Below are 27,234 nucleotides of genomic sequence, written 5' to 3' on the forward strand. Positions count from 1 at the left end.
TTCTTTGTGTTAGTTTTAAGTTTAGTTTGTTCTTCTTTTACTAGTTTCCTAAGGTGTAAAGTTAGGTTGTTGATTTGAGATTTTTCTTCTTTTTTAGTGTAAGCACTTACAGCTTTAAACTTCTGAGTACAGTTTTCACTGCATTCCACAAATTTAGTATGTTGTTGTGTTTTCATTTTTATTTGTCTCAAAAGATGTTTTAATTTTCCTTGTGATTTCGTTTTTGATCCATTGCTTTACAGTGCATTGCTTAATTTACTTGTATTTGTGGGTTTTCTAGTTTTTCTTCTGTTGATTTCTGGTGTTATTCCACTGTAGTCAGAAAGGATATTTCCTATAATTTCAATCTTTCAAAATTTGTTAAGATTTGTTTGTGGCCTTTATGGGGTCTATTCTAGAGGATGTTCCAAGTGCACTTGATAAGAACGTGTATTCTATAGTTGTTAGGTGATTATTCTATGTATGTCCGTTATGTCCAATCTGTCTATAGTGCTGTTGAAATCCTATGTTTCTTTATTGATCTTTTGTCTGGTGGTTCTATCCACTATTAAAGTCTCCTGCTATTATTCTGTTGCTTCCCTTCAGTTATACTATTGTTTGCTTCATATATTTAAGAGTTTTGATGTTTGCATAAGTATGTGTAATATGTCTTTCTGGTGAATTGACCCTTTAATTATTATATAGTATCCTTCTTAGACTCCTGTGAAAGTTTTTGACTTAAAGTCTATTTTCCCTGATACTAATAGAGGTACCTCTGTTTTCTGAAGGTTAGCATTTGCATGGAATATCTTTTTTCATCCTTTATTTTTGTATTATATGTGTTATCAGATCTAAAGTGCTTCTATGCAGTTTAAAATGGGATCCTGTTTTTTTAAATCCATTTGGCCAGTATGTCTTTTGACAGAAGAGTTTAATTGTTTATATTTAATGGGATCACTGATACAACAATTTATTATTGCCATTGTATTATCTGTTTCCTATATATTTTGTGGTTTTGGTCCCTCATTTTTTCTCATACCGTCTTCCTTTGTGTTTTATTGATTTTTGTAATGACATGCTTTGATTCCTTTCTGATTTCCTTTTGTGTGCATTTTCTTTTCTTTTTTTTTATTTTCTTTGTGAATATTATTGCAGTATGGAAAATACCTTAAACCTATAACAACATTTTAGACTGATTAACAACTTAACTTCATTTTATTTATTTATTTTTGAGATAGAGTCTCACTTTGTCATCCTCAGTAGAGTGCTATGGTGTTGTAGCTCATAGCAACCTCAAACTCTTGGACTCAAGTGATTATCTTGTCTCAGCCTCCCGAACGGTTGGGACTATAGGTGCCTGTCACAATGCTATTTTTTAGAGATGGGGGGTCCCACACTTGCTCAGGCTGGTCTTGAACCTGTGAGCTCAGGCAATCCACTTGCCTTGGCCTCCCAGGGTGCTATAACAACTTAACTTCAATTGGATACAAAAATTCCACTACTTTCCAATTCTGTACCTCTTTCTTGTTATTATTGTCATAAATTATATCTTTATATTTCATATAAACATTAACATAATTTAGAGTTTTTTTGGTGTGTATTTTATCCTTTAGAGTCATACAAGGATTAAAAGTGGATTTATGCACCAGATTTACAATAATATAGGATTCTATATTTGATTATATGTTTACTGAAGAACTCTATACTTTCATATGACTTTGTGTTGTTGTATAGCATCCTTTTGTTTCAATCTGAAGGACTCTCTGTAGCTTTTATTGTAAGGCAGGTCTAGTGGTATTAACTTGTACAGCTTTCGTTTATCTGAAAAGGTCTTAATTACTCCATTTTTGAAGGGCAGTTATGTAAGGTGGAGTATTCTTGGTTGATGGCTTTTTCTTTCAGCACTGTGACTGTATTACCCCATTCCTTTGGCTTACAGTTATGTACTGAGAAATCTAATGACAATCTTATTAGGCTCATTTATATATAATGAGTTGTTTTTCTCTTGTGACTTTCAAGATTCTTTAATTTTCAACATTTTGTTTATGTGTCTTAGTTCCTTGGTGTAGGTCTCTTTGGGTTTATCATGAGTTGAAGTTCATTTCACTTGTTGAATTTGTATGTCCATTTCTTTTTTCAAGCTTAGGAAGTTTGTGGCCCTTGTTTTTTCAAATAAGTTCTTTGTCCTTTTCTCTCTTTCTTCTCCTTTTATTTTGTCCTACTTGATGGTGTCTCATACATCTCTTAGGTTCTGTTTACTTTCTTCATTTATTTCTTTTTGTTCCTCAGATTAAATAATTTCAAATGTGCTCATTTTTCTGCTTGCTGAAGTCTGCTATTGAACCTCTCTAGTGACTTTTTTAGTTCAACTGTATTTTTTAAGTCTATAATTTGTTTTTCAAAAAATGGTTTCTGTCTTTGGCTGTTAGTTTTATCTTGCCCATGCATTGCCTCCCTGATTTTATGGTGTTCTATGTGTTCTCTTTTAGGTCACTGACCATCTTTAAGACTGTACTGTAAATTCTTTGTCAAGTAGCTTATAAATCCATGAGCTTTATGGTTGGCTTCAGGAGCTTAATTTTGTTCCTTTGATCAGGTCATGGTTCCCTATTTTGTTGTTTGCCTTGTGGTCTTTTATTCAGATTTGGGCATTTGAAGAAACAGCTTTCTCATTCTTTATGGAATGATTTTATTCTGGGGATGTATCTGCTTCTAGTATATCGGGTGCTTTTGACTTGTATTTTCCTGTATCATCTGAGGAGCTTTCTGTTTTGTATTGTGTTCCTCTGTCCTTGCCCTCTTGGTCCCCCTGGAGCCTGCCTGCTAATGTGCTAATGCACATACCTCTGTTTTCAGTTCCTCTAATCTTGTATTCAAACTATGCCACTGCCATTCTTACCAGTGCCCTGAGCCAGGCAAGACAGGTACCAGTCCCTCAGGGAGCCCCAAGGCAAGCTAAAATGCTGGACTTAAGTTCCACACTATTCCTTCTGTCTTTTTTGCAGTTTTTAGCTGGGGCCTGGTTTGAACCTGCCACCTCTGGTATATGGGGCTGGCACCCTACTCCTTGAGCCACAGGAACAACCCAAGGTTTTTTTGTTTTGTTTTGTTTTTTTGAGACAGAGTCTTACTTTGTTACCCTTGGTAAAGTGCTGGGCATCACAGCTCCTCAGCCTCCCAAGTAGCTGGGACTACAGGCACACACCACAATGCACAGCTATTTTTTTTGTTGCAGTTTGGCCGGGCCTGGGTTCGAACCCACCAACTCTCCTTGGTATATGGGGCCAGAGCCCTACTCACTGAGCCATAGGCGCCACCCTGTTCCTTCTGTCTTAAGGGAGGATCTAGGCAAGCAAAATGCAATTAACTCTCCTCCCTCCAAAGCATCATCGTTTTGCTTGTGTTTGCACTGCCTGAGTGCTATAACTCCTTAATTAGTTTCAAGATTTCTCAAAACTTTCTGTAATAAATTCTGCCTGAACATGTTAAGTTTGTGAACTTGCCACTCTGCACTTACATTGGCAGCACTGTACAAACAGCTTGGTAAGGTTTCATAACCTTGATATATCAGTGTGTCACAGCTGTGTTTGTGTGAATATATGGTGGTGTCTTGCTGAGTGGTATTCATTATTGTTAAATGTTTTTGTGTGCTGTCACAAGAATGTCAAAGCTTGAATTAGAGCAATGAATAAACATTAAATTTTTTGTTAAACTTGGCAAGAGTGAAAGTAAAGTCAGGGATATGTGAATCAAAGTTTTGGGGGATAATGCCATGAAGAACACAGCATTGTTCAAATGAAGTAAACATTTTTCTGAGAGGAGAGAAAGTGTCACTGATGAAGAGCGATCAAGGTGGCCAATAATGAGCAGAACTGATGAAAACATTGCAAAAATTCATTCAGTTGTAAGATAAAATCATCAGCTGACTGTGAGAAACATAATAAACCAAGTAAACATCAGTAGAGAAATAGGATAATCTTAACTGAGACCAACAATTCATGGCTCTTACATCACAATAAATGTACCAGCTCATAGGGCACTGTTTAGAAAGCAGTTTTTTAAGCCAGTAAACAAATAACTGTATTGAAATATCCTCCTTACTTACCTGATCTGGTACCCACAGACTTTTTTCTTTACCCAAAGGTAAAGGAAATATTGAAGACATTTTGATGACATTTAAAACATTGAGGGTAATATGACAATAGCTCTGGTAGCCATTCCAGACAAAGAGTTCCAAAATTGCTTTGAAGGGTAGACTAGGTGCTGGCATAAGTGCATAGCTTCCCAACGGGAGTACTTTGAAGGTAACCATAGTTATATTCAGTAATGAGGTACACAGCACTTTTTGTAGGATGAGTTCGTGAACTTAATTGTCAGGCCTTGTACAGCAGGCACTTCTACAAGCATATTTGTTTTCTAGAATACTATTACATGGGCCATGGTATTCCTGAAACTAAAATGACAGTGTATGCATCTCCACCGGTAAATGGAGTTTTCAAATGGTTTCACATTTTCAAATGTGAAAATTAGGTTGATTGTTCATTCATAAAAGCAAACATTTATAGAAGGTCTGTTCTGGGCAGACTGCTGTACTGTTTGGGGTATAGAAAGATGAAGAAGACATAATACCTGTCCTCGATGAGTTTACAGTTTAATAGCAGGGAAGAAGAAATAAACAAATAGTAAAAACACAGAGGTAGAGAAGAAAAGTTTTTGGAAGATGAAAAATGCCTTCTTTTTGGTCCTTTATACTTGTAAATATACCTAAATTGTCCTTTCTTGAGTATATAATGAAAGTAAGATCTACAGTAGCAGCAATTTAATATGGTAGTAATTTTGGGAAATATCACCAGTAGAGTTAGAAAGAAAGAATAATTTATGTCAACTATTTTAAATTTGTAGTCTTTAGTTATAGCTACAATTTTGTGGTTTTATTTACAAAAACATAATATTGAGATTACTGAATTCCAGGGAAGGTGCTGGATGTGACTAAAGATTTAGTGCCACCTAGTAAACAAAGTTAAATATCATAAACTATAAAGAAGCGGAATTTCGGTAGGAGTAGGGTAGAGGAAAGGGGTATGGAGTGGGTTATAACCTTAGTGATCTATCACAGTACAGTACTGAATTGAGAAAATTTAAGTGTTTGCTAGAAAGTACAGATTACCTAGGATTTTGCTTTGTTTTCCTAGAACAAAGATTTTAAAAGTGGTAGTCATTGTGCCAAATTAATTCTACAGATGTTTGTTTGACCTACAGTATTTTAAAATTATTTTAAAATACTTAAAACTTGGAAGATTAACATAAAAATCCAGAAGTCATAGCCGGGCGTTGTGGCGGGCACCTGTAGTCCCAGCTGCTTGGGAGGCTGAGGCAAGAGAATCGCGTAAGCCCAAGAGTTAAGAGGTTGCTGTGAGCCGTGTGACGCCACGGCACTCTACCTGAGGGCGGTACAGTGAGACTCTGTCTCTACAAAAAAAAAAAAAAAATCCAGAAGTCTGGCTTCTTTTTGAAAAGTCAGAGGATTTAGCTATATTTGGACTCTGCTTCCTAAGAGCAGTAATCTCCTGAACCTTAATGGCTATTTCCCACTTACTATTTTCCCACCCTTTCCCAGGGTAGGCACACTCCACTTCATCCCAGTCCCCATCAAACCCTATTATTTACATGGCATTAAGGCTGAGTATGTGTTCCACTTATCATCAGGCTTACACTACCAGATGCATTCGATTTTGCTATAGAACAAGGTTATCAAACTATAATACAGCCCTCCATCTGGTTTTGTATGATTTGAAATCTAAGAATGGTTTTTACATTTTGAAAGCTTGGAAAAAAATCAAAAGGAAACATCTTTTAAATGTGAAAATTATATGAAATTCAACATTTCTATCTCCAAGAAAAGTTGTATTGGAACACAGGAACATTTTTCTTCTTCTTTTTTTAATATACTGTCTAAGGCTCCTTAGTATTATAGTGTCAGAGTTGAGATAGAGACCATAGGATTTGCAAAAAATATTTACTATCTTGTCCTTTACACAAATTTGCTGAGCCCTGCTTTAGAACAAAAGGGAAAGTTCTCTCCATCCCCTTTCCTTTAATCTTTGTCCATTTCTTGTGTCTTGCACTACTTTTTTGCTATCTTATCTTAGATATTCCCCTTCTGACTCAGATAGAATTGCTTTATCAAATTCCATTCCACAGCAAGAAGGGAAACTGAAAACTTAGGAAAGCAGGGTTTTGATCTTCATTTTTAACTATCTCAGATCTTGGACAAGTCATTTAATCTCTCTGAGCTTCTATTTCCTCATTTGTTCAACAAAAGTGCTAAATTAGATCATCTCTGAAATATTTCTTACTTTGAATTCCATGAAGTAGACAAAAAAAGAAAGAAGAGATAAGCTGAGTGAATAAAAACGTAAAGGACAAAGACTAAAGAAGGATTGGGAGATTCCTGGTTGCTAGGTAGGCAGGATAGAATAATAATTGCCACCTTTATTCAGTTAGGCCATTTACATATATTATCTCTAATTCTCATAATGACCCTGTAAGGTAGGTATCATTACCCCATTTGCAGATACAGAAACTGAGGGTCAAAGAGGTTAATTGGCTTGCTCTAAACCAATATCTATTAAGTGGCAAAAGAATCAAGGTTCATACCTGAAATATCTGGCACAAAGCCAGTACCATTCCATTTCAACAAATTGCCTAAGTCAAAAGAAGAGAAGTGAGCTAAGAGAACTTACTGTTGTTACATATTTGCCTTCTAAAATAAATGGCACTGTTTCTCTGGTGATCTTATACACTATTCTTTGTTGGTTTTGTACCTTCAAAGGAGATATCCTTTCCAGTCTAAAATCTCCAGAGGACTTTCAAGGTAAAACACATTTCAAGATGTGCAGTCACATGGAAGAATGAAAATCTTTTATAATATTGTTTGTTAAACTGACAGCTCTACTTAAGAGAACCATTAAAATATTTACAAAGTAGCAGCTGCTCTTGTAAAAAATACAGCTTTTTGCAGGTATAAAAATAAACAAATTGATAAGTACAAGATAAGCCATTTGACAACTTCTTTGTGTATATTGCATAAGATATGGAAAATTCTGATATTTACAGAGCAATTATACTATTAAAGCCTTTTGAGTTAAAAGGACATAGACCCAGTAAGCACTGAACTGTTTATAAGAAATTTTGATACTGATCTTTTAAACAATTTAGGAAGCCCCCCAAACATAATCCTTTAAGAAGTGTTAGGTTTTGGGTATTTAAAAAAAAAAAAGGAAGCTTGTTCATAGAGGATATTATATGAATGAATCTGTATTGAACTCAACTTGAGTTCTATATTGTACTATAATGTCAGTGAGGGCTCTTCAGAAAATAATTACAGTGAGAAACAGACCAAGACAGCAAAACTAATATATGTCAACAAAAATGTTTAAAGAACTGAACACTGCATTTATGCCTTTATCTAATAATTGGACATTTTATATATAAGCGTAGTGATTTTTGTCTTTTTAACAAGTGAATATTAATAAAAAGTTGTATTTGGGGATAATTGTTATTAATTTTCTTATAAGAGAGCAGTTATATATTACTTTTACAATCCAAGTTTACTTATGAGGAAAGGAAAAAAGTATATATGAGATGCCCCTAGGCACAATCTTGATAGCTACATGGAAGGATGACACTGGTGACAACATAAGCTTGCCAGTTTTATTTAAGGACTGCTACTTACTGGTAAGAGCACTAGACTGAGGAGAAAATCTTTTGGTAGTAATTTCTTTTTTTTTTTTTTTAGTGAACATACTCTGTTTTATTTCTTTTTTTTTTTTTTTTTATTGTTGGGGATTCATTGAGGGTACAATAAGCCAGGTTATACTGATTGCAATTGTTAGGTAAAGTCCCTCTTGCAATCATGTCTTGCCCCCATAAAGTGTGACACACACCAAGGCCCCACCCACCTCCCTCCTTCCCTCTTTCTGTCCTCCCCCCATAACCATAATTGTCATTAATTATCCTCATATCAAAATTGAGTACATAGGATTCATGCTTCTCCATTCTTGTGATGCTTTACTAAGAATAATGTCTTCCACGTCCATCCAGGTTAATACGAAGGATGTAAAGTCTCCATTTTTTTTAATGGCTGAATAGTATTCCATGGTATACATATACCACAGCTTGTTAATCCATTCCTGGGTTGGTGGGCATTTAGGCTGTTTCCACATTTTGGCGATTGTAAATTGAGCTGCAATAAACAGTCTAGTACAAGTGTCCTTATGATAAAAGGATTTCTTTCCTTCTGGGTAGATGCCCAGTAATGGGATTGCAGGATCAAATGGGAGGTCTAGCTTGAGTGCTTTGAGGTTTCTCCATACTTCCTTCCAGAAAGGTTGTACTAGTTTGCAGTCCCACCAGCAGTGTAAAAGTGTTCCCTTCTCTCCACATCCACGCCAGCATCTGCAGTTTTGAGATTTTGTGATGTGGGCCATTCTCACTGGGGTTAGATGATATCTCAGGGTTGTTTTGATTTGCATTTCTCTAATATATAGAGATGAGGAACATTTTTTCATGTGTTTGTTAGCCATTCGTCTGTCGTCTTTAGAGAAAGTTCTATTCATGTCTCTTGCCCATTGATATAAGGGATTGTTGGCTTTTTACATGTGGATTAATTTGAGTTCTCTGTAAATCCTAGTTATTAAGCTTTTGTCTGATTCAAAATATGCAAATATCCTTTCCCATTGTGTAGGTTGTCTCTTTGCTTTGGTTATTGTCTCCTTAGCCGTACAGAAGCTTTTCAGTTTAATGAAGTCCCATTTGTTTATTTTTGTTGTTGTTGCAATTGCCATGGCAGTCTTCTTCATGAAGTCTTTCCCCAGGCCAATATCTTCCAGTGTTTTTCCTATGCTTTCTTTGAGGATTTTTATTGTTTCATGCCTTAAATTTAAGTCCTTTATCCATCTTGAATCAATTTTTGTGAGTGGGGAAAGGTGTGGGTCCAGTTTCAGTCTTTTACATGTAGACATCCAGTTCTCCCAACACCATTTATTGAATAGGGAGTCTTTCCCCCAAGGTATGTTCTTGTTTGGTTTATCAAAGATTAGGTGGTTGTAAAATGTTAGTTTCATTTCTTGGTTTTCAATTCGATTCCAAGTGTCTATGTCTCTGTTTTTGTGCCAGTACCATGCTGTCTTGAGCACTATGGCTTTGTAGTACAGACTAAAATCTGGTATGCTGATGCCCCCAGCTTTATTTTTGTTACAGAGAACTGCCTTAGCTATACGGGGTTTTTTCCGGTTCCATACAAAATGCAGAATCATTTTTTCCAAATCTTGAAAGTACGATGTTGGTATTTTGATAGGAATGGCATTGAATAGGTAGATTGCTTTGGGAAGTACAGACATTTTAACAATGTTGATTCTTCCCATCCATGAGCATGGTATGTTCTTCCATTTGTTAATATCCTCTGCTATTTCCTTTCCGAGGATTTCATAGTTTTCTTTATAGAGGTCCTTCACCTCCTTCGTTAGGTATATTCCTAGGTATTTCATTTTCTTTGAGACTATGGTGAAGGGAGTTGTGTCCTTAATTAGCTTCTCATCCTGACTGTTATTGGTGTACACAAAGGCTACTGACTTGTGGACATTGATTTTATATCCTGAAACATTACTGTATTTTTTGATGACTTCTAGGAGTCTTGTGGTTGAGTCTTTGGGGTTCTCTAAGTATAAGATCATGTCGTCAGCAAAGAGGGAGAGTTTGACCTCCTCTGTTCCCATTTGGATTCCCTTTATTTCCTTGTCTTGCCTAATTGTAATGGCTAGAACTTCCAGCACTACGTTGAATAGTAAAGGTGACAGAGGACAACCTTGTCTGGTTCCAGTTCTAAGAGGAAAAGCTTTCAGTTTTACCCCATTCAGTAAAATATTGGCTGTGGGTTTGTCATAGATAGCTTCAATCAGTTTTAGAAATGTGCCACCTATGCCTATACTCTTCAGTGTTCTAATTAGAAAAGGATGCTGGATTTTATCAAATGCTTTTTCTGAATCTATTGAGAGGATCATGTGATCTTTATTTTTGCCTCTGTTAATATGGTGGATAACGTTTATAGACTTGCGTATCTTAAACCAGCCTTGCATCCCTGGGATGAAGCCTACTTGATCATGGTGAATGACTCTTTTGATGATAAGCTGTAATCTATTGGCTAGGATTTTGTTGAGAATTTTTGCGTCTATGTTCATGAGTGAGATCGGTCTGAAATTCTCCTTTTTGTTTGGGTCTTTTCCTGGTTTTGGTATCAGGGTGATGTTTGCTTCATAGAATGTGTTGGGGGAAGATTCCTTCTTCCTCAATTTTTTGGAATAATTTCTGCAGTACAGGAATAAGCTGTTCCTTGAAGGTTTGATAGAATTCTGGAGTGAAGCCATCTGGACCAGGGCATTTTTTGGTTGGAAGATTTTTTATTGTTTCTTTGATCTCAGTGCTTGAAATTGGTCTGTTCAGGAGCTCTATTTCTTCCTGGCTGAGTCTAGGGAGAGGGTGTGATTCCAAATATTGATCCATTTCTTTCACATTGTCAAATTTCTGGGCATAGAGTTTCTGGTAGTATTCAGAGATGATCTCTTGTATCTCTGTGGGATCAGTTGTTATTTCCCCTTTATCATTTCTGATTGAGGTTACTAGAGATTTTACTTTTCTATTCCTCGTTAGTCTGGCCAATGGTTTATCTATTTTATTTATTTTTTCAAAAAACCAACTCCTTGTTTCATTAATTTTCTGAATGATTCTTTTGTTTTCAATTTCATTGATCTCTGATTTGATTTTGGATATTTCTTTTCTTCTACTGAGTTTAGGCTTAGATTGTTCTTCTTTTTCCAATACCATAAGATCTCTTGTGAGATTGTTGATGTGCTCTCTTTCTGTTTTTCGAATGTAGGCATCTAAAGCGATGAATTTTCCTCTCAAAAATGCTTTTGCAGTATCCCACAGGTTTTGGTAGCTTGTGTCTTCATTGTTGTTATGCTCAAGGAAGTTAATGATTTCCTGTTTTATTTCTTCCTGCACCCATCTGTTATTCAAGAGAAGATTGTTTAATTTCCATGCCTTTGGGTGGGGTCGAGCATTTTTGTTGGAGTTGAGTTCCACCTTTTGTGCCTTATGGTCTGAGAAGATACAAGGTAAAATTTCAATTCTTTTGATTCTATTGATATTTGTTTTGTGTCCCAGGATATGATCAATTTTGGAGAATGTTCCATGGGGTGATGAGAAGAATGTATATTCTTTATCTTTGGGATGGAGTGTTCTATATGTGTCTATCAAGCACAGTTGTTCTAGGGTCTCATTTAAGTCTCTCATATCCTTGTTTAATTTCTGTTTAGAGGATCTGTGCAGCTCTGTAAGAGGAGTGTTAAGGTCCCTTGTTATTATGGTATTATCAGATATCATATTGCTCAGACTGAGTAAGGTCTGTTTCAAGAATCTGGGAGCATTTAAATTGGGTGCATAGATATTTAGAATTGAAATGTCTTCTTGTTGTATTTTTCCCTTGACCAATATAAAGTGACCATCTTTGTCTTTTTTGACTTTAGTTGCTTTAAATCCACATGTATCTGAAAATAAGATTGCAACTCCTCTTTTCTTCTGAATTCCATTTACCTGAAAAATTGTCTTCCAACCCTTGACTCGGAGCTTTAATTTGTCTTTTGAAGCCAGGTGTGTTTCTTGCAGACAGCAAATGGATGGCTTGTGTTTTTTAATCCAGTCAACCAATCTATGCCTCTTCAGTGGGGAATTCAAACCATTAACATTTATTGAGATAATTGATAAGTGTGGTAGTATTCTATTCGTCTTATTTTGTGAGAGTCCATTGCTTAGTTTTATCTTTTGCATCAGTGTGGAGGTTTGGTTCTGTCCTTTAATTTCTGAGTTCTTACTTTGCTGCTGATCCATTGTGGTGGTCAGTGTGCAGAACAGAAGTATTTCCTGTAGAGCTGGTCTTGTTGTGGCGAATTTTCTCAATGTTTGTATATTGTAAATGATTTGATTTCTGCATCAATTTCGAAGCTTAGCTTAGCAGGGTACAGAATTCTGGGCTGGAAATTGTTCTGTTTAAGTAGATTAAAGGTAGATGACCATTGTCTTCTTGCTTGGAAAGTTTCATTAGAGAAGTCTGCGGTCACTCTGATGGATTTGCCCCTGTAGGTCAACTGGTGTTTACTCCTGGCAGCTTGTAGAATCTTTTCTTTTGTCTTGACTTTGGACAGGTTCATCACAATGTGTCTTGGAGAAGCTCGGTTAGAGTTGAGGTGACCTGGGGTCCGATAGCCCTCTGAAAGCAGTGTGTCAGAATCTTTGGTGATGTTTGGGAAATTTTCTTTTATAATATTCTCTAGTATGGCTTCCATTCCTCTGGGGCATTCTTCTTCCCCTTCTGGAATTCCTATAACTCGTATGTTGGAACGCTTCATAAAGTCCCATAATTCTGACAGTGAACGTTCTGCTTTCTCTCTCTTCTTTTCTGCCTCTTTTACTATCTGAGTTATCTCAAAAACTTTGTCTTCTACCTCTGAAATTCTTTCTTCTGCATGGTCTAACCTGTTGCTGATACTTTCCGTTGCATCTTTAAGTTCCCTGATTGACTGTTTCATTTCCTTCAGCTCTGCTATATCCTTTTTATATTCTTCATATCGTTCATCTCTGATTTGATTCTGTTTTTGGATTTCCTTTTGGTTATTTTCCACTTTATTAGCAGTTTCCTTCATTGTTTCCATCATTTCTTTCATTGTTTTCAACATGTGTATTCTAAATTCCCTTTCTATCATTCCTAACATTTCTGTATAGGTGGAATCCTCTGCAGTAGCTACCTCATGGTCCCTTGGCGGGGTTGTTCTGGACTGGTTCTTCATGTTGCCTGGAGTTTTCTGCTGATTCTTCCTCATGGGTGATTTCTTTTATCTGTTTCCTTGCCCTAATTTTCCTTTCACTTCCTCTTGCTCTTTAAGTTCTCGTGCCTGTGGAAGTTGTGGGCGGGTTTAGACGGATTGAACACACGCGACCACTTGCCGGTTTTCCACTGTTTTAGTCCTCCTCTTGGGGTTCAGAAGTCTCTCGCTGACTCCCTGTATCCTCTCAGGGGTGATGATAGGCAGATCCCTGGTAGTAATTTCTAAATCCATGATATTCTAATAGCTTGAGAAAACCACATACTTTCATCATTAAATATTCATATAAATTGTGGAATTTTCCACACCTTAAAAAAATTGGTATCATTTTTCTTTTTGGACCTTCAAGTTCACTTAGTTCACATTTTATTGTCCCTCCAAATATAGTATTTTCCATATGCTGTTTTCAAAGACAATATTTTTCTATCTGTTAGAACTAGAAAAACTAGGTAACCAGGGTAACTGTGGGGTAATAAGATACTCATTAAGTAACAACAGCTTATCATAAATAAGTAGAGCAGGAAAGAAAATTGTTACCTTGATCTAAAAGGGTAAGTACAAGCAACTTATCTTTTAGGGTAAATATTATGAGGTCCCACATTGTTGGTCTCAACAGTTTGTATATTATGTCTGTGGAATCATCAGCATATATTTTGTTGACAGTTTTCTTTTCATTGGAAAAATAAAAAAAGAAGGAAAAATATACAATTAATGATGTGTTATATTACTTTATGTTTGTCAATTTTTTTTAACATTGGTTTTGTCTTGTCCTCTAAGAGACTTAAGATATGAGTTCATGTGCACAAATGGAAAAAAAACAACCCTTCCTTTGGAAAGATGTAAATATATTGAGATTAAAATATTTTATAGAGGTTTCATTTTCAGCTATCATTATTATGTATTGTTTATGTTGAGTTTCAGTGTCCACATGTTATCATAGTACCTTATAGGAAAAAAGCAGATATTTGAATGAGTCTATTTTCAGTATAACTTGGTATGAAAAGAAATCTCATTAAACAAGATCAGATTTCAATTTTTATTGCTTGTCCCAAGTTAGAAAAGGTAGTGAATATCAAGAATCATTCCTTATTTTTATTTTATTTTAGTGGTAATCACTTGATTTTCTAAAATTGAAATGCAGTGGTAAGATATTAATTATCCTATTACCTCAGTATTTTGGGACACCAAGGTAGGCAGATTGCTTGAGCCTGAGTTTGAGACCAACTTGGGCAGCATAGCAAGACCTTGTCTCTACAAAAATTTAAAAAAGTTAGCCTGACATGGTAGTACACACTTGTAGTCTCAGATACTTGAAGAGTGAGGCAGGAGGATTGCTACAGCTCAGGAATTTGAGGTTATAAATCAGCTATAATCATGCCATTGCATTCTAACTTAGGCAACAGAGTGAGACCTTATCTGTAAAAAACAAAAATAAACACCCCCCCTAAAAAAGCTATTGTTTTGTTTCTATGTAGTCCCTCAAAAATGTATGATAATTTTATAGTTAAAGATGATAGGGCTAGGAAAGTCTTGATTAAATCTTGAAGTCTTGATTAAATGACTTAATAGTCTTCAACTTTTAAGCATTTTTTTACTCTTATTTTTGAATTAATATTTTTATTTTAAATTAAGGACTTTGCATTAATTCTTCAAGCTTTTATTAACTCAACCAGGAAGAATTTTTTTCCTTTTAAAAAAATTTTTTTTTGAGACAGTCTCACTTTGTCACCCTGGGTAGAGTGCTGTGGCATCACAGCTCACAGCAAGCTCAAACTCCTGGGCTCAAGCGATTCTCTTGCCTCAGCTCCCAAGTAGCTGAGACTACAAGCACCAGCCACAATGCCCAGCTAGTTTTTTTCTTTTTTGGGGTGGTGGTGGTTGATTTCTTTTGAGTAGATACCCAGTAGTGGAATGGATCAGGATGGATCAATAGTACTTCTATTTTTAGTTCTTTGAGAAAGCTCCAGGCTGTTTTCCTTAGAAGCTGTACTAATTTACGTTCCCACCAACACCCTATAAGCCTCCGCCTTTCTCTGCATACTTGCTGGTATCTATTGTTTTTTGTCTTTTTAATAACAGCCATTTTGACTGGGGTAAAATGATATCTCATTGTGGTTTTGATGTGTATTTCTCTGATGATTAGTGGTGATGGCCATTTATTAAATGGCCTTTTGACCAGAAGAATGGCATGTCTTCTTTTGAAAATTGATTATTCATGTCTATTATTTTTTATGGGACTATTTGTTGCTGCTGAGTCACTTTTATATTCTGGATATTAATCCCCTATCAGATGAATAGTTTGCAGGTATTTTCTCTAATTCTACAGGTATATTTTCACTCTGTTGATTATTTCTTTTGCAGAGTGGAAACAAAGTTTAAGTCTTATTTGTCTATTTTTGTTGCCTGTCCTTACTCATAAATTCTCCCTAGACCAATGTCCAGGAGAGTTTTTCTTGTGTTTTCTTCTAGTATTTTTTTTTTTATAGTTTTAGGATTAAGTCTTTACCTTCAGTTGATTTTTGTATATGGTAAGAGATAGGGGTTTTATTCTTTTGTATATGAAATCCAATTTTTCTAGCACCATTTATTAAAGAGGATGTATATTTTTGTCAGCATTGTTAAATATGTGGCTTTGTTTCTGGGTTTTCTATTCCGTTTCACTGATTTATGTGTCTATTTTCATACCCATACCATGCTGTTTTGGTTACTATAGACACAGAGGTCCTCCAACTTTTTAAACAGGGGGCCAGTTCACTATCCCTCAGACCGTTGGAGGGCTGGACTATAATTTAAAAAAAAAAAACTATGAACAGATTCCTATGCACACTGCACATATCTTATTTTGAAGTAAAAAAACAAAATGGGAACAAATACAATTACACCGCCTCATGTGGCCCATGGGCCATAATTTGAGGACCCCTGCGAGCCTTGGAAAATAATTTGAAATAATTTGAACTCAGGCAATGTGATGTCTCCTACTTTGTTCTTAGTAGAGGATTGCTTTGGTTATTCTGGCTTTTTTTTTTTTTGGCTCCATATGAATTTGAGGATTATTTTTTCTAATTCTGTAAAAAATGACATATTTTGCATTGCATTGCATTGAAGTTTTTAGATTTCCTTGGGCAGGGTGGTCACTTCAATTATACTAATTCTTCTGATCCATGAGCATAGGCTATTTTCTTATTTGCTTCGCGCCATAGTCATTTCTTTCATTTGGTGTTTTGTAGTCATCCTTGTAAGCTCTGTCATCTCCTTGGTTAAGTTTAAATATTCCAGGGAGGTTTTTTGTTTTTGTTGGGAGTAGCTGTCTCCTCCCCCCCCCAAAAAAAAACAAAAACAAAAACAGAGTCTTGCTCTGTTGCCTAGGCTAGCAAGCAGTGGCATCATCATAGCTCACTGCAATTTCCAACTCCTCTAACTCCTGGGCTCCAATAATCCTACTGTGTTAGCCTCCTGAGTTGCTGAGACTACAGGCGTGTGCCACCACACTCAGCTAATTATTATTTTGTTTTCTTTTTGTAGAAGCAGGATCTCACCATTGCCTAGGCTGGTCTTGAATTCCTCCTGACCTCAAGCGATCCTCCCACCTTGATCTCCCAAAGTGCTAGGATTAAAGATGTAAAGTATTGTGCCTGGCCCATAGCTATTTTAGTGGGATTACCTTCTTGATTTCTTTCTCACAATTCATATTATTTATATATAGTAAATAGAAATATTAACTGATTTTTGTATGTTGAATTGTATCCTATGACTTTACTGAATTCATTTATTAAATTTAAGGGTTTTTTTTGTTTTTTTTTTTGCTGATCTTTAGGTTTAAGTTTTTCTATACATAAGATCATATAATTAGTAAACAGGGATAATTTGACTTCCTTTTTTCCAACTCAGATGTCTTTTATTTCTTTCTCTTGCCTGATTGCTCTGGCTAGGACTTCTAGTATTACATTGAATAGGAGTAGTGAAAAAGGGCATTCTTATCTTGTCCTAGTTCTTAGGGAAAATGTTTTTAACTTTTCCCCATTTAGTATGGTATTTGCTGTGAGTTTCTCATATACTATGTATAGTTTGTATCCTTTTTGGATGTGGTCCTTCTGTGTCTAGTTTTTTAAATTTCTTTTTTTATCATGAAACGATGCTGAATTTTATCAAGTGCCTCATCTGTGTCTATTTAGGTGATTATGTAATTTTTATCCTTGATTCAGTTTATGTGCTGTATCACATTCATTGATTTACTTATGCTGAACCATCCTTGCATCTTAGGTATAAAACCTACTTGATCACAGTGCATTATCTTTTTTATATGCTGCTGGATTTGTTTTGCTAGTAGTTTGTTGAGAATTTTTATACTTAGGTTCATCAGAGATACTAGCCTGTAATTTTCTTTTTTTGTTGTATCCTTGTTTGGTTTGGGTATCAGAGTGATACTGACCTCACAGAATGAATTACACAAAATTCCTTCTTCCTCAGGAGGACTGTTACCAGTTTTTCTTTGTATAAGTGGTAGAGTTTAGCTATTGCTGCATCTAGTCTGGGGCTTTTCTTCGTTGGGAGATTGTTTATTACTGATTTTATCTTGCTATTTGTTACTAGTCTGTTCAGGTTTTCTTTTTAATACTGGTTCCAGTAATTTATCCATTTCTTTTAGATATTTTAGTTTGTGAGCATATACCTGTTCAAAATAGTTTCCAATGATCTTTTGTGTTACTCTGGTATAAGTTGTAATAGCTCCTTTTTCATTACTGTTTGTTTATTTGAGACTTCTCTTTTCTTGGTTAGCAAGAGGTTTGTTAATTTTGTTTATCTTTCACATCACCAAATTGTCATTTCATTGATCCTTTGTATTTTTTTAAGTCTCTATTTCATTTAATTCTGCTCTGATCTTTTTTTTTTTCCACTGCTAATCTTAAATTTTGCTTGTCATTCTTTTTCTAGTTCCCATGGGGTGTGTTGTTAGCTTGCTAATTTGTAATCTTTTTATGTTTTTGATGTAGGCATTTGACCCTATGGACCTGAAAACTCAGAAAACCAGTTTGACAGTTTTTTCCCTATATCCTGAGAAACCAGAAATCTGTTTTCATTCATGGAGCCTTAATTCTGAGAGCATGGTAAACTGGTTTAATTATTTATAATGTTTGTATAACTGATGAAACATTTTTTGTGTTGTAAATTCTAAACAATGCAAAAATTGCTGAGGAATTTGGAGATGGGTTTAAATTGGTATGGGTTGGCAGAGTCCATATGGTTAAGGCTAAGACTTCCTTTTTAGCACCGCTTTTACTGTATACAACAGTTTTTGGTGTGTGTATATTTTATATATATATATATAAAATTATTTTTTTTAGCACCATCATGCATCTTTGTTTCAGGCTACCTATGAATCAGGTATCAGGCTCAACTTCTTTATTTGATTCCAGAATCCTATGAATGATAAAGCTAGTAACATCAGGGTATAAGCACTCTCTCCAGGCCTGTGTCTTGTCTTTGGCTGCCCTGACACCATCACCAGACAATCAGCAGGATATCCTGAGGAAGGGTAAACATCATCATATACAGGCTTTTTCTTTATTTCTAAAAATCATAGAGGTGCATCATAAAAATCCAGCAAGAGGCTTTATCTCCATGAGTCACACTATTTGAAGCGGGCTCCCAGGGGAGTACATGGTGTATGTCCTGACAAGAAGGTCTCCTCCTCTTTAAGCTGCGGATACTGTATCCTCAAACCTGTATTCCAGAAGCTGTGTGTGTCTATGATGTGCTGTGGCCAAGAAGTAATTCTCAAAAACAAATGGACACGGTTATAGGTCCCCAACAATTCTTTATTCAGCTAAAGGGGTACCTCACTGTTCCTTTAGCAGCATCTTCATGATTCTAATTCCTTTCTGGGCACCCTGTCTTAAGAATGTACTGCAAAAGTTTCCAAAATGTAGTTGAGAACTCCAGCTCCTGTGATTGAAATCCTTCCTCTTCAAATGAACTCGTCAAATTTGGTTTTTCCACACTTTCCTGTAAGACAGATCCTTCCTTCATATATGCACTGTGTCCATGTGAGGCAGTGACTCGGTATAGCCATTTTTCCTTCCTGAGGATAGAGCCTCGATTCCTCTTCTAACTGGATACTGGGTACTTTTAAAATGCTTATCTTCCACAAAATTTCTGGAACCACATTCTGACAGATTGCAATCCTCTTTCTATAGATGACCCCTGTTGATTCATCTCTTTTTTCTTCCATGATTTTTACAGAGATGATATTTTTATCCATGGGGTTGGAGTACTTTCGGAGGAAGCTGGCAACCACCTGCTCCCAAGGGTCCTCATACACCTGGCGCACGTCCACCGTGACCCTCATCCCTGTGCGTGGCAGCCCCAGCACCGGCCATGCCTTAGCCTCCTCCAGGGCATAGCCATTGGGTTCGGCTGCGGCCCGCGGGCGTCTTTTGGTATGTTGTGTTTAAATTTGCATTTGTTTTAAGAATTTAAAAAATTTCTATCTTAATTTCTTTATTGATTTAATGGTCATTTAGAGCATGTTTAATTTCTATGTATTTATATAGTTAACAAAGTTCTTAGTATTGGCCTCTACTTGTATTAAATGTGGTCTGATAATATACTTAATATGATTTTGATTTTCAAATGTGTTGATTTGTTTTGTGGCCTAACACATGGTCTATTCTGGTGAATGTTTCTATGCTTATCAAAAGAATACATTATACAGCTATGAGTAGACTATTTTTTAAACATCTGATAGAACCATTTGACCAGTGTACTAATTCTGTGAATAGAGTGTTGAAGTTGCCTGCTATTGGGAATCTCTCATTCTCTCAATATTTGTAAATCTGGGTGATATAGTAAATCTGGGTGATACAGTTACATGCAAGTATATTTAGAATTGTTATATTTGTTTGCTGAACTAATCTCTTTGTACCATCATATAATGATGTTCTTTGTTCTTTCTTATGGTCTTTACTTAAAATCCTATTTTATCTGATATGAATATAACTATCCCTGCTCACTTTTGGTTTCTATTTGCATGGAATATCTTTTCCGCACCCTTTAGTTCAAGTCTATACAGGTAAGGTGAATTTCTTGTAAGCTGCACATAGGTAAGTCATGTTGATTTTAATCCATTCAGACAATCTATTTTTAAGTGGAACATTTAGTCCATTTATATTCAAGTAATTAATATGGATACGTAAAATTTTGTTTCTGTCATTTTCTTGATTGTTTTCTAGTTACTTGATGAACTCTTTGTTTCTTTTTATTGGAGTTTGGTGAAATTCTGCAATGGTGTCATTTGATATCCTTTGTATGACTGCTTTACTAGTGAATTTTATATTTTCATGTGTTTTCATAATGGTAAATGCCATCTTTTTGTTTCCATGTTAAGACTCCCTGGATTTCTTGTGTAGTCAGTCTAGTGGTGACAAAGTCTATTAGCATTGCTTGTTTGGGAAAGACTTTATTTGTTCTTCATCTATGAAGGTTAATTCTTGCTGAATATGGAACTCCTGGCTTATAGGGTTTATTTTTCTTCAGGACTTTGAATATATCATCCCATTCTCCTTTGACCTATGAAGTTTCTGCTGAGAAGTTTGCTATTAGTCAGATAGGGTTTCCTTTATAGAAGACTAGACTCTTTTCCTATTTTTAGAATTTTCTCTTTATCTTTTAACTTAAATTATCTGATTAAAATGGCTGTGGTGATGTTCTGTTTGCTTTGTATTTTCCTGGGTACTGCTGAGCTTTCAGTACCTGAATATCTCTTGCCAGACTTCAGTAGTTTACATCTACTATTTCATTAAATAAGTTCTCTAAAACCTGTGATCTCTTTTCACCCTTGGGGATACTGATATTTCATAACTATGGTCACCTGTAAACATCTTGAACACTCTCTTCATTCTCTTTTATTCTTTTCTCTTTGTCTCTCTGAATTACTTCAAAACACCTGTCTTCAAAATTTGAAATTATTTTTCTGCAGTCCAAATGCTGTTTTGCTTGGTCTAGTTTATTGTTAAACTTTTCAAATGTATTTTGCATTTCCTTCTATTAATTTTTCAGTCCTGGAATTTACTTTGGTTTTTATTTCTTTCTCATTATATTATATATTATAAAATTATATAAAATTCAGGGTATTGTAAAATCAATAAACTGAATTGATTTTTCTGAATTCTTTGTATTGGTTTTCAGATTTCTCTTGCCTCTCGTTGAGCTTCTTTAAAATCAATATTTTGAATTATGTGAAATTTTAGGGATTTGTTTTCAGTTAAGATCTACTGACAGGGAATTTCTGTGTTCCCCCTGGGAGTGTCATATTACCCTGACTTTTCATGTTTTTTTGTGTCTTTATGTTGATTTCTGTGCATCTGGTATTACAATCATGTCATCTTTTTGAGTTTATTTTCATTAAGGGCTGGAGATTTTTCCTGAAGATGTTACTATGATGTTGGTTGAGTAGGGCCGTTTAGCTTTGCTTCTGGGTATATTCAATAATGAAGTCTTTTTATGATGTCTCTGGCTATAAACAGTGTTCATAGTATCAGGGTGTTAGTAATACCCTAATAGTGTTAGGCTGCAGTTATTGGTAGAATCTGTGAAGTAGTGCTGGGGACTGGAATGCCAGATGGGCCCATCTTTAGGTTTCAGTGGTAGTGGTGATAAACTAAGCATGTCTGTCCTTCTGCCCTAGTGCAGCTTATGCTAGCACCAGTGTTGGCAGTTCCAGGAGGACTGATTTTTGGGCCTTGGGTGACTTTCTCAGATGTCAGTTGTAGTAGCTGTGTACTGAGTGAGTGAACAGGCTCTTCAGCTCTTGGGAAGCTGGTGTAGTGTTGATGTGGAAGCAGGGGAGAGATGTTCTTCTGAGTCCAAAGTGCTGTGCACTTGTGTTGGCAGTTTGCAATAGCCTCTGAGGGCTGACCTCCCGGCTAGCGAGTGGCACTTGCAGGTAAGAGCCAGGTAAGATAGTAGTAGTAGGTGTTTATCTCCAACCTAATTCCCCTATGAGGAATGGTGGTTTTTTGGGTTGTGGAACCCACAGAATCCTGTATCTCATACTCTGTCATGGGTGTAGGAGGTGAAGCTGGGCAGAACTGGACCAGGCAAGTTTCCATTCAAGCCTTCCAATAGTGAGTGCATGCACTACCATGATGGAAAGGGATAGGGTGATCCTTAGGCCCCTGGCAGAATGCTTAGATGAAGGGCAGCTGTTGCTGCACTGTGGTCTTTTTATTAGGAGGGTGGGGCTGGCTAAAGTGGCCATAGCCTTCGCTGGCAGGTGAGGGACTTGACTTGCTTCCCCTCATGACCCAGTCTCTACTCCCAGCTCTTACAGCTGACCCATGCTGGGGAGTCACTCCTGGCTCCCAGCAGGTCCCTGCCCCACAGCAGGCTGCATGTTCTCCCTGAACAGGTTTTTAGTACAGATGAACATGCCCTATTATGGGGGGGAAATGCCACAAAGGAAGACATGATTGCTTTTGAACCAGTGCCAGACAGTGAGGAAGAAGATATAGAAGAGGCCATGCCAGAAAGCTGACATTAGACAATCTGGCAGAAGGGTTCTGATTATTTAAGACTACTTTTGACTTCTTTTACAACATGGACCCTTCTGTGTTCACAAACAGTGAAACTGAAGGAAATGGTGGACGAAGGTTTGGTACCATACAGAAATGTTTTTAGAGAAGTGAAAAGACAAACAGAAATCATGATGTATTTCTATAAAGTTACACTGAGTGTACCTGCCTCTCCTGCCACTGTCTCAACCTTCTTCCCCTCTTCTCCCTCTGCCACTAAGACAGCAAGACCCAACCCCCCCAGTCATCCTTTCACATAGCTTACTCAGTGTGAAGACAAAGGATGAAGACTGCATGATGATCCATTTCTATTTAATGAATGATAAATATATTTTCTCTCCCTATGATTTTAATAATTTTTTCTAGTTTAGCTTATTATAAGAAAATAGAATACAATACATATACAAAATATGTGTTTACTGACTTTATGTTATCAGTAAGGCTTCCAGTCAACAATAGGGTATTAGTAGTTATGATAAATCAAAAGTTATACATGGATTTTTAACTACGTGCACATCATTTCTCCTAACCACTATGTTGCTCAATGGTCAATTGTAGTTTTAAAAGGGTAATTTGGCAGTATTTATAAACATAAAATTATTTGTATTCTTTGGCCTCCAAAGCCTATATCTTGAAATTTATCCTGTAAAAAACAGTAATATAATAGCACAAAGATATGTACAAAGGTATTTATGTGAGCTTGCAATTATACACACATAAAACTTACCAAATTTCAACATGTCTGAAACTAGAGAGGATTGTATAATGAAATCTCACTAAGCTGCCCATCATCTAGTGTCAACAATTATCAGTTTATGGCCACCCTTATTTCCTCTATACTTTCACACCCTCTCCATTGGTGTTATTTGGAAGCAAATCCTGGACAGATAATTTTATTGAACTCTTGTAAAAGTTGAAGTTGTAGGACTGAAATATTCCTTTCCTTGCTAGCTATCAGCCTGGGACAGTCTTTGCTCTAGAGGTTTCATGTAATCTTTCTCATGCCTTCCATATGGATTCCCCCAGCACCAGCAGATCAAGTCCCTCTCACACTTCAAATCTCTTAGACCTCCTTTTTTACCACATCTTTCTAACTCCAGCTGGAGAAAGTTCTCTGGCTCATTTAATTAGATTGAACCCACCTGGATAATACAGGCTAATTTTCCTATAACCTAATTATCTGGAGAGTCCCCTTTGCTATGTAATATAGCTTATTCGCAGGTTCTGAACATCCGGATATGAACATCTGGGGGGGATGATGATGGGGTACTACTACTACTCAACCACTTATTTTTAGGAAAGTTTTTCTTTCCCAGGTTATATGAGATTCCACTTGTTTTTCCTAGTATTTATATGGGTTTATTTATTTACACTTCCCTTATTCTTATGTAATTTATTATGGTGTTAGGAGCAAATACAATTCTATCCTTTAAACAACTGAATATAGACATTTTATGGAGATTTTATTTATTAGAAAGTTGATGTTCATATTTTCCCCACTAATTTGAACTTGCCTTTATCATATACTAAATTTTCGTATGGTTTGTTACTCTTTTCCATTGGGATACCAATATAAAACTTTTAGTTCAAGGGTCTTTTAAAGTATCTTTAAACTTTGAGACTAGCTGCCTCCATTGTTCCTTTGCAGGATTTTCTCAGCTTTTTTTGTTTGTCCTTCTAAATGAATTTTATAATTGTGTAACTGAAAGACGATAAGTTCTCATGGTATTTTTATACACATGGTACTACATTTGTAAATTAACCTAGGGATAAGTGATTTTTGTAAAATGCCTTTTATGTGTAGTGACCATGGGTTTTACTCTTTAATTTTATGTATGTGATGAATTAATGAATTTCCTAATAAAAATGTACTTGTAAACTAGAACAAACCCCACTTGGTCATGATATATTATTTTTTAAATACGCTATTGGATTCCAGTTGCTAATATTTAAAAGGTTGTCAATGATATTCATAAGAAAATGGCATGTGGCACAATCTGTGATAGGTTTAAGATAAATGTTACATTTTCTTCATAAATTTTGAAATTTTTTTCCTTTTTGATGTTCTGGAAAAGTTTCAAAACCATTGAACAATTTGATTTTTACAGTTTTGGAAGAATTTATTCAAACATCTGAGCCAAACATTTTATTTTAGGGAGCATTTTAACTTTTCTATTTTCTTTTTTTTCCAAAATATTAAGTGGGGGTATAAATGTTCGTCATATGAATACACTGTATAATGTTAAAGTCAGAGTGCAACAGTCACCAGGATCAGTATACCCAATAAATAAGTTTTTATATCCCTTATCCCCTCTTTTCACCCTATCCCCTTCTTAGTTTCCAATGTCCTTTATGTCTGTGTCCATCACTTACTTCCCACTTATTAGTGAGAAATGTGTTTGTTTTTCCATTCCTGAGATACTTCACTTAGGATAATGGTCTCTAGTTCCATCCAAGTTACAGCAAAAAACAATATCCCATTCCCTTTTATACTTTAGTAGCACTCCACGGTTTGTGTGTGTGTGTATAGTGTGTATGTATGTATATACACACACATACACACACCACATTTTCTTTATCTGCTCATGAATCAGTGGGCACTTGAGTTGATTCCACATCTCTGCAATTGTGAATTCTGCTATGATAAACATTTGTGTGTGGGTGTCTTTTTGATAAAATGATTTCTTTTTCTTTGGGTAGATATCCAGAAGTGGGATTGCTGCATCAAACTTTTAGCTCTTTGAGGAATCTCCATACTGTTTTCCTTAGAGGTTTTACTAGTTAGTAGTCCCAATAAGAGTGTATAAACATACCTTCTGTACATCCATGCATACATCTCTTGTTTTCTGACTTTTCAGTAATGGCCCTTCTGACAGCGGTAAGGTGGTATCTCATTGTGGTTTTAATTTCCATTTTCCTGATAATTAGTGATGTTGAGCGTTTTTTCATACGTTTATTGGCCGTTTATTTAGGAAAAAAACATGTCTTTTGCTACCTTTCCGATGAGGTTGTTTTTTTCTTTTTTTCCTTGCTGTTTTCTTTGAGTTCTTTGTGGATGGATTCTGGCTATTAATCCGTTCTCAGATGTATAATTTTCAAATATTTTCTCAAGTTTTGTAGGTTGACTTTTTACTATTGATTATTTCCATTGCAAAAGACTTAAGTCCCACTTAAAAAAATTTTTTTTTTGCTGCTATATTTGCCCTTTGGGTTTTAGTCATAAATTCTTTGCCTAGGCCTATCTCTAGGCCTATCTCAGTTTTCTTTTCCTCTGGAATTTTTATAATTACATGCTTTACATTTAAGTCTTTAATATATCTTGAATTGATTTTTGTATGTGGTGAGAGAGAAGGGTCTTTTGTTCCTTCTGCATTTGGACATTCAGTTTTCCCAGCACCATTTATTGTTTTTTGTTTGCTTTTCAAAGATCAGTTGGTTGTATCTATATTTTATTTCTGGGTTCTATATTATGTTCCATTGGTCTGTGTCTCTACTTTTATACAAATACCATGCTGTTATGGTTGTTTTAGCCTTGTAGTCTAATTTCAAGTCAGGTAACGTGATACCTTAAGATTTGTTCTTTTTACTTAAGATTGCTCCAGCTATTTTGGCTCATTTCTGGTTCCAAATTAAGTTTAGGATTATTTATATTAGTTCTCTGAAAGAAGGTGTTAGTATTTTGATGGGGCATGCATTGAATCTATAGATTGCTTAGGGCAGAACGGACATTTTAATGATGTTGATTCTACCAATCCATGAACATGGGATATTTTTTCAATTTGTTCATGTGATCTATGATTTCTTTCATCAGTGTTTTGTGGTTCTCCTTGTAGAGATCTTTATTTCCTTTATAGTTATTGTAAATGGTATTAGGCTCTTGATTTGACTCTCGGCTTGACTGTTATTAATAGATGGAAATGCTACTGATTTGTGTATGTGGATTTTGTACTTATCAATTCTAGGAGTCTTTAGGGTTTTCTAGATACAGGATCATACTATCAGCAAACAGGGATAATCTGACCTCCTTTTTCTGATTCGTATGCCTTTTACTTCTTTCTCTTGCCTGAATCTGTTGGCTAGTACTTTCAGTTTCATGTTGAATAGAAGTGGTTGCAGTGGGCACTCAATGTTTTCTACCAGTTCTTAGGGGGAATGCTTTCAACTTTTGCTCCATTCAGTATGATGTTGCCTGTGAGTTTATTATGTATGTTATATATGTATTATAAAAATTTTGAGCTATGTTTTTTCTGTGCCTAGTTTCTTGAGGGTTTTTATTATGAAAGGAAGCTAGATTTTTATCAAATACTTTTCTGCATCTATTGAGATGATCATATATATATATATGGTCTTTGTTTTTGCTTCTATGTATGTGACGAATCTCATTTGTCGATGTGTTTATGTTGAACAATCCTTGTATCCCTGGGATGAAGCCCACTTGATTGTGGTAGATTATCTTTTTAATATGCTGTTGAATTAGGTTTGCTAGTATCTTGTGTACTTTTTCATCCATGTTCATAAAGTTGTATGTTTCTAGGAACTTATCTATTTCCTCTAGGTTTTCTAGTTTTGTACACAGAGGTTTTCATAGTATTTATGGATGATGTTTTATATTTCTGTGCCATCAGTTTTAATGTCTCCTGTTTTATTTCTGATTGAGTTTATCTGAATCCTCTCTCTTCTATTCTGGTTAATATGGCTAGATGTTTATTGATTTTGTCTATCTTTCCAAAGAATGAGCTTTTTGTTTT

General features: G+C 35.7%; 1 protein-coding gene and 1 pseudogene across 4 annotated transcripts in view; both read right to left on the reverse strand.

Moving 5' to 3' along the window:
* The window catches only part of WDPCP (WD repeat containing planar cell polarity effector), a 495,763-nt gene that overhangs the window by 72,876 nt on the left and 395,653 nt on the right, over positions 1-27,234 (reverse strand). The gene's annotated exons all lie outside the window — the stretch shown is intronic.
* Positions 18,734-19,263, reverse strand: LOC128582991 (PRELI domain-containing protein 2-like; annotated as a pseudogene).

The sequence above is a fragment of the Nycticebus coucang genome, chromosome 4 (assembly GCF_027406575.1).
Source record: "Nycticebus coucang isolate mNycCou1 chromosome 4, mNycCou1.pri, whole genome shotgun sequence".
Taxonomy (NCBI): domain Eukaryota; kingdom Metazoa; phylum Chordata; class Mammalia; order Primates; family Lorisidae; genus Nycticebus; species Nycticebus coucang.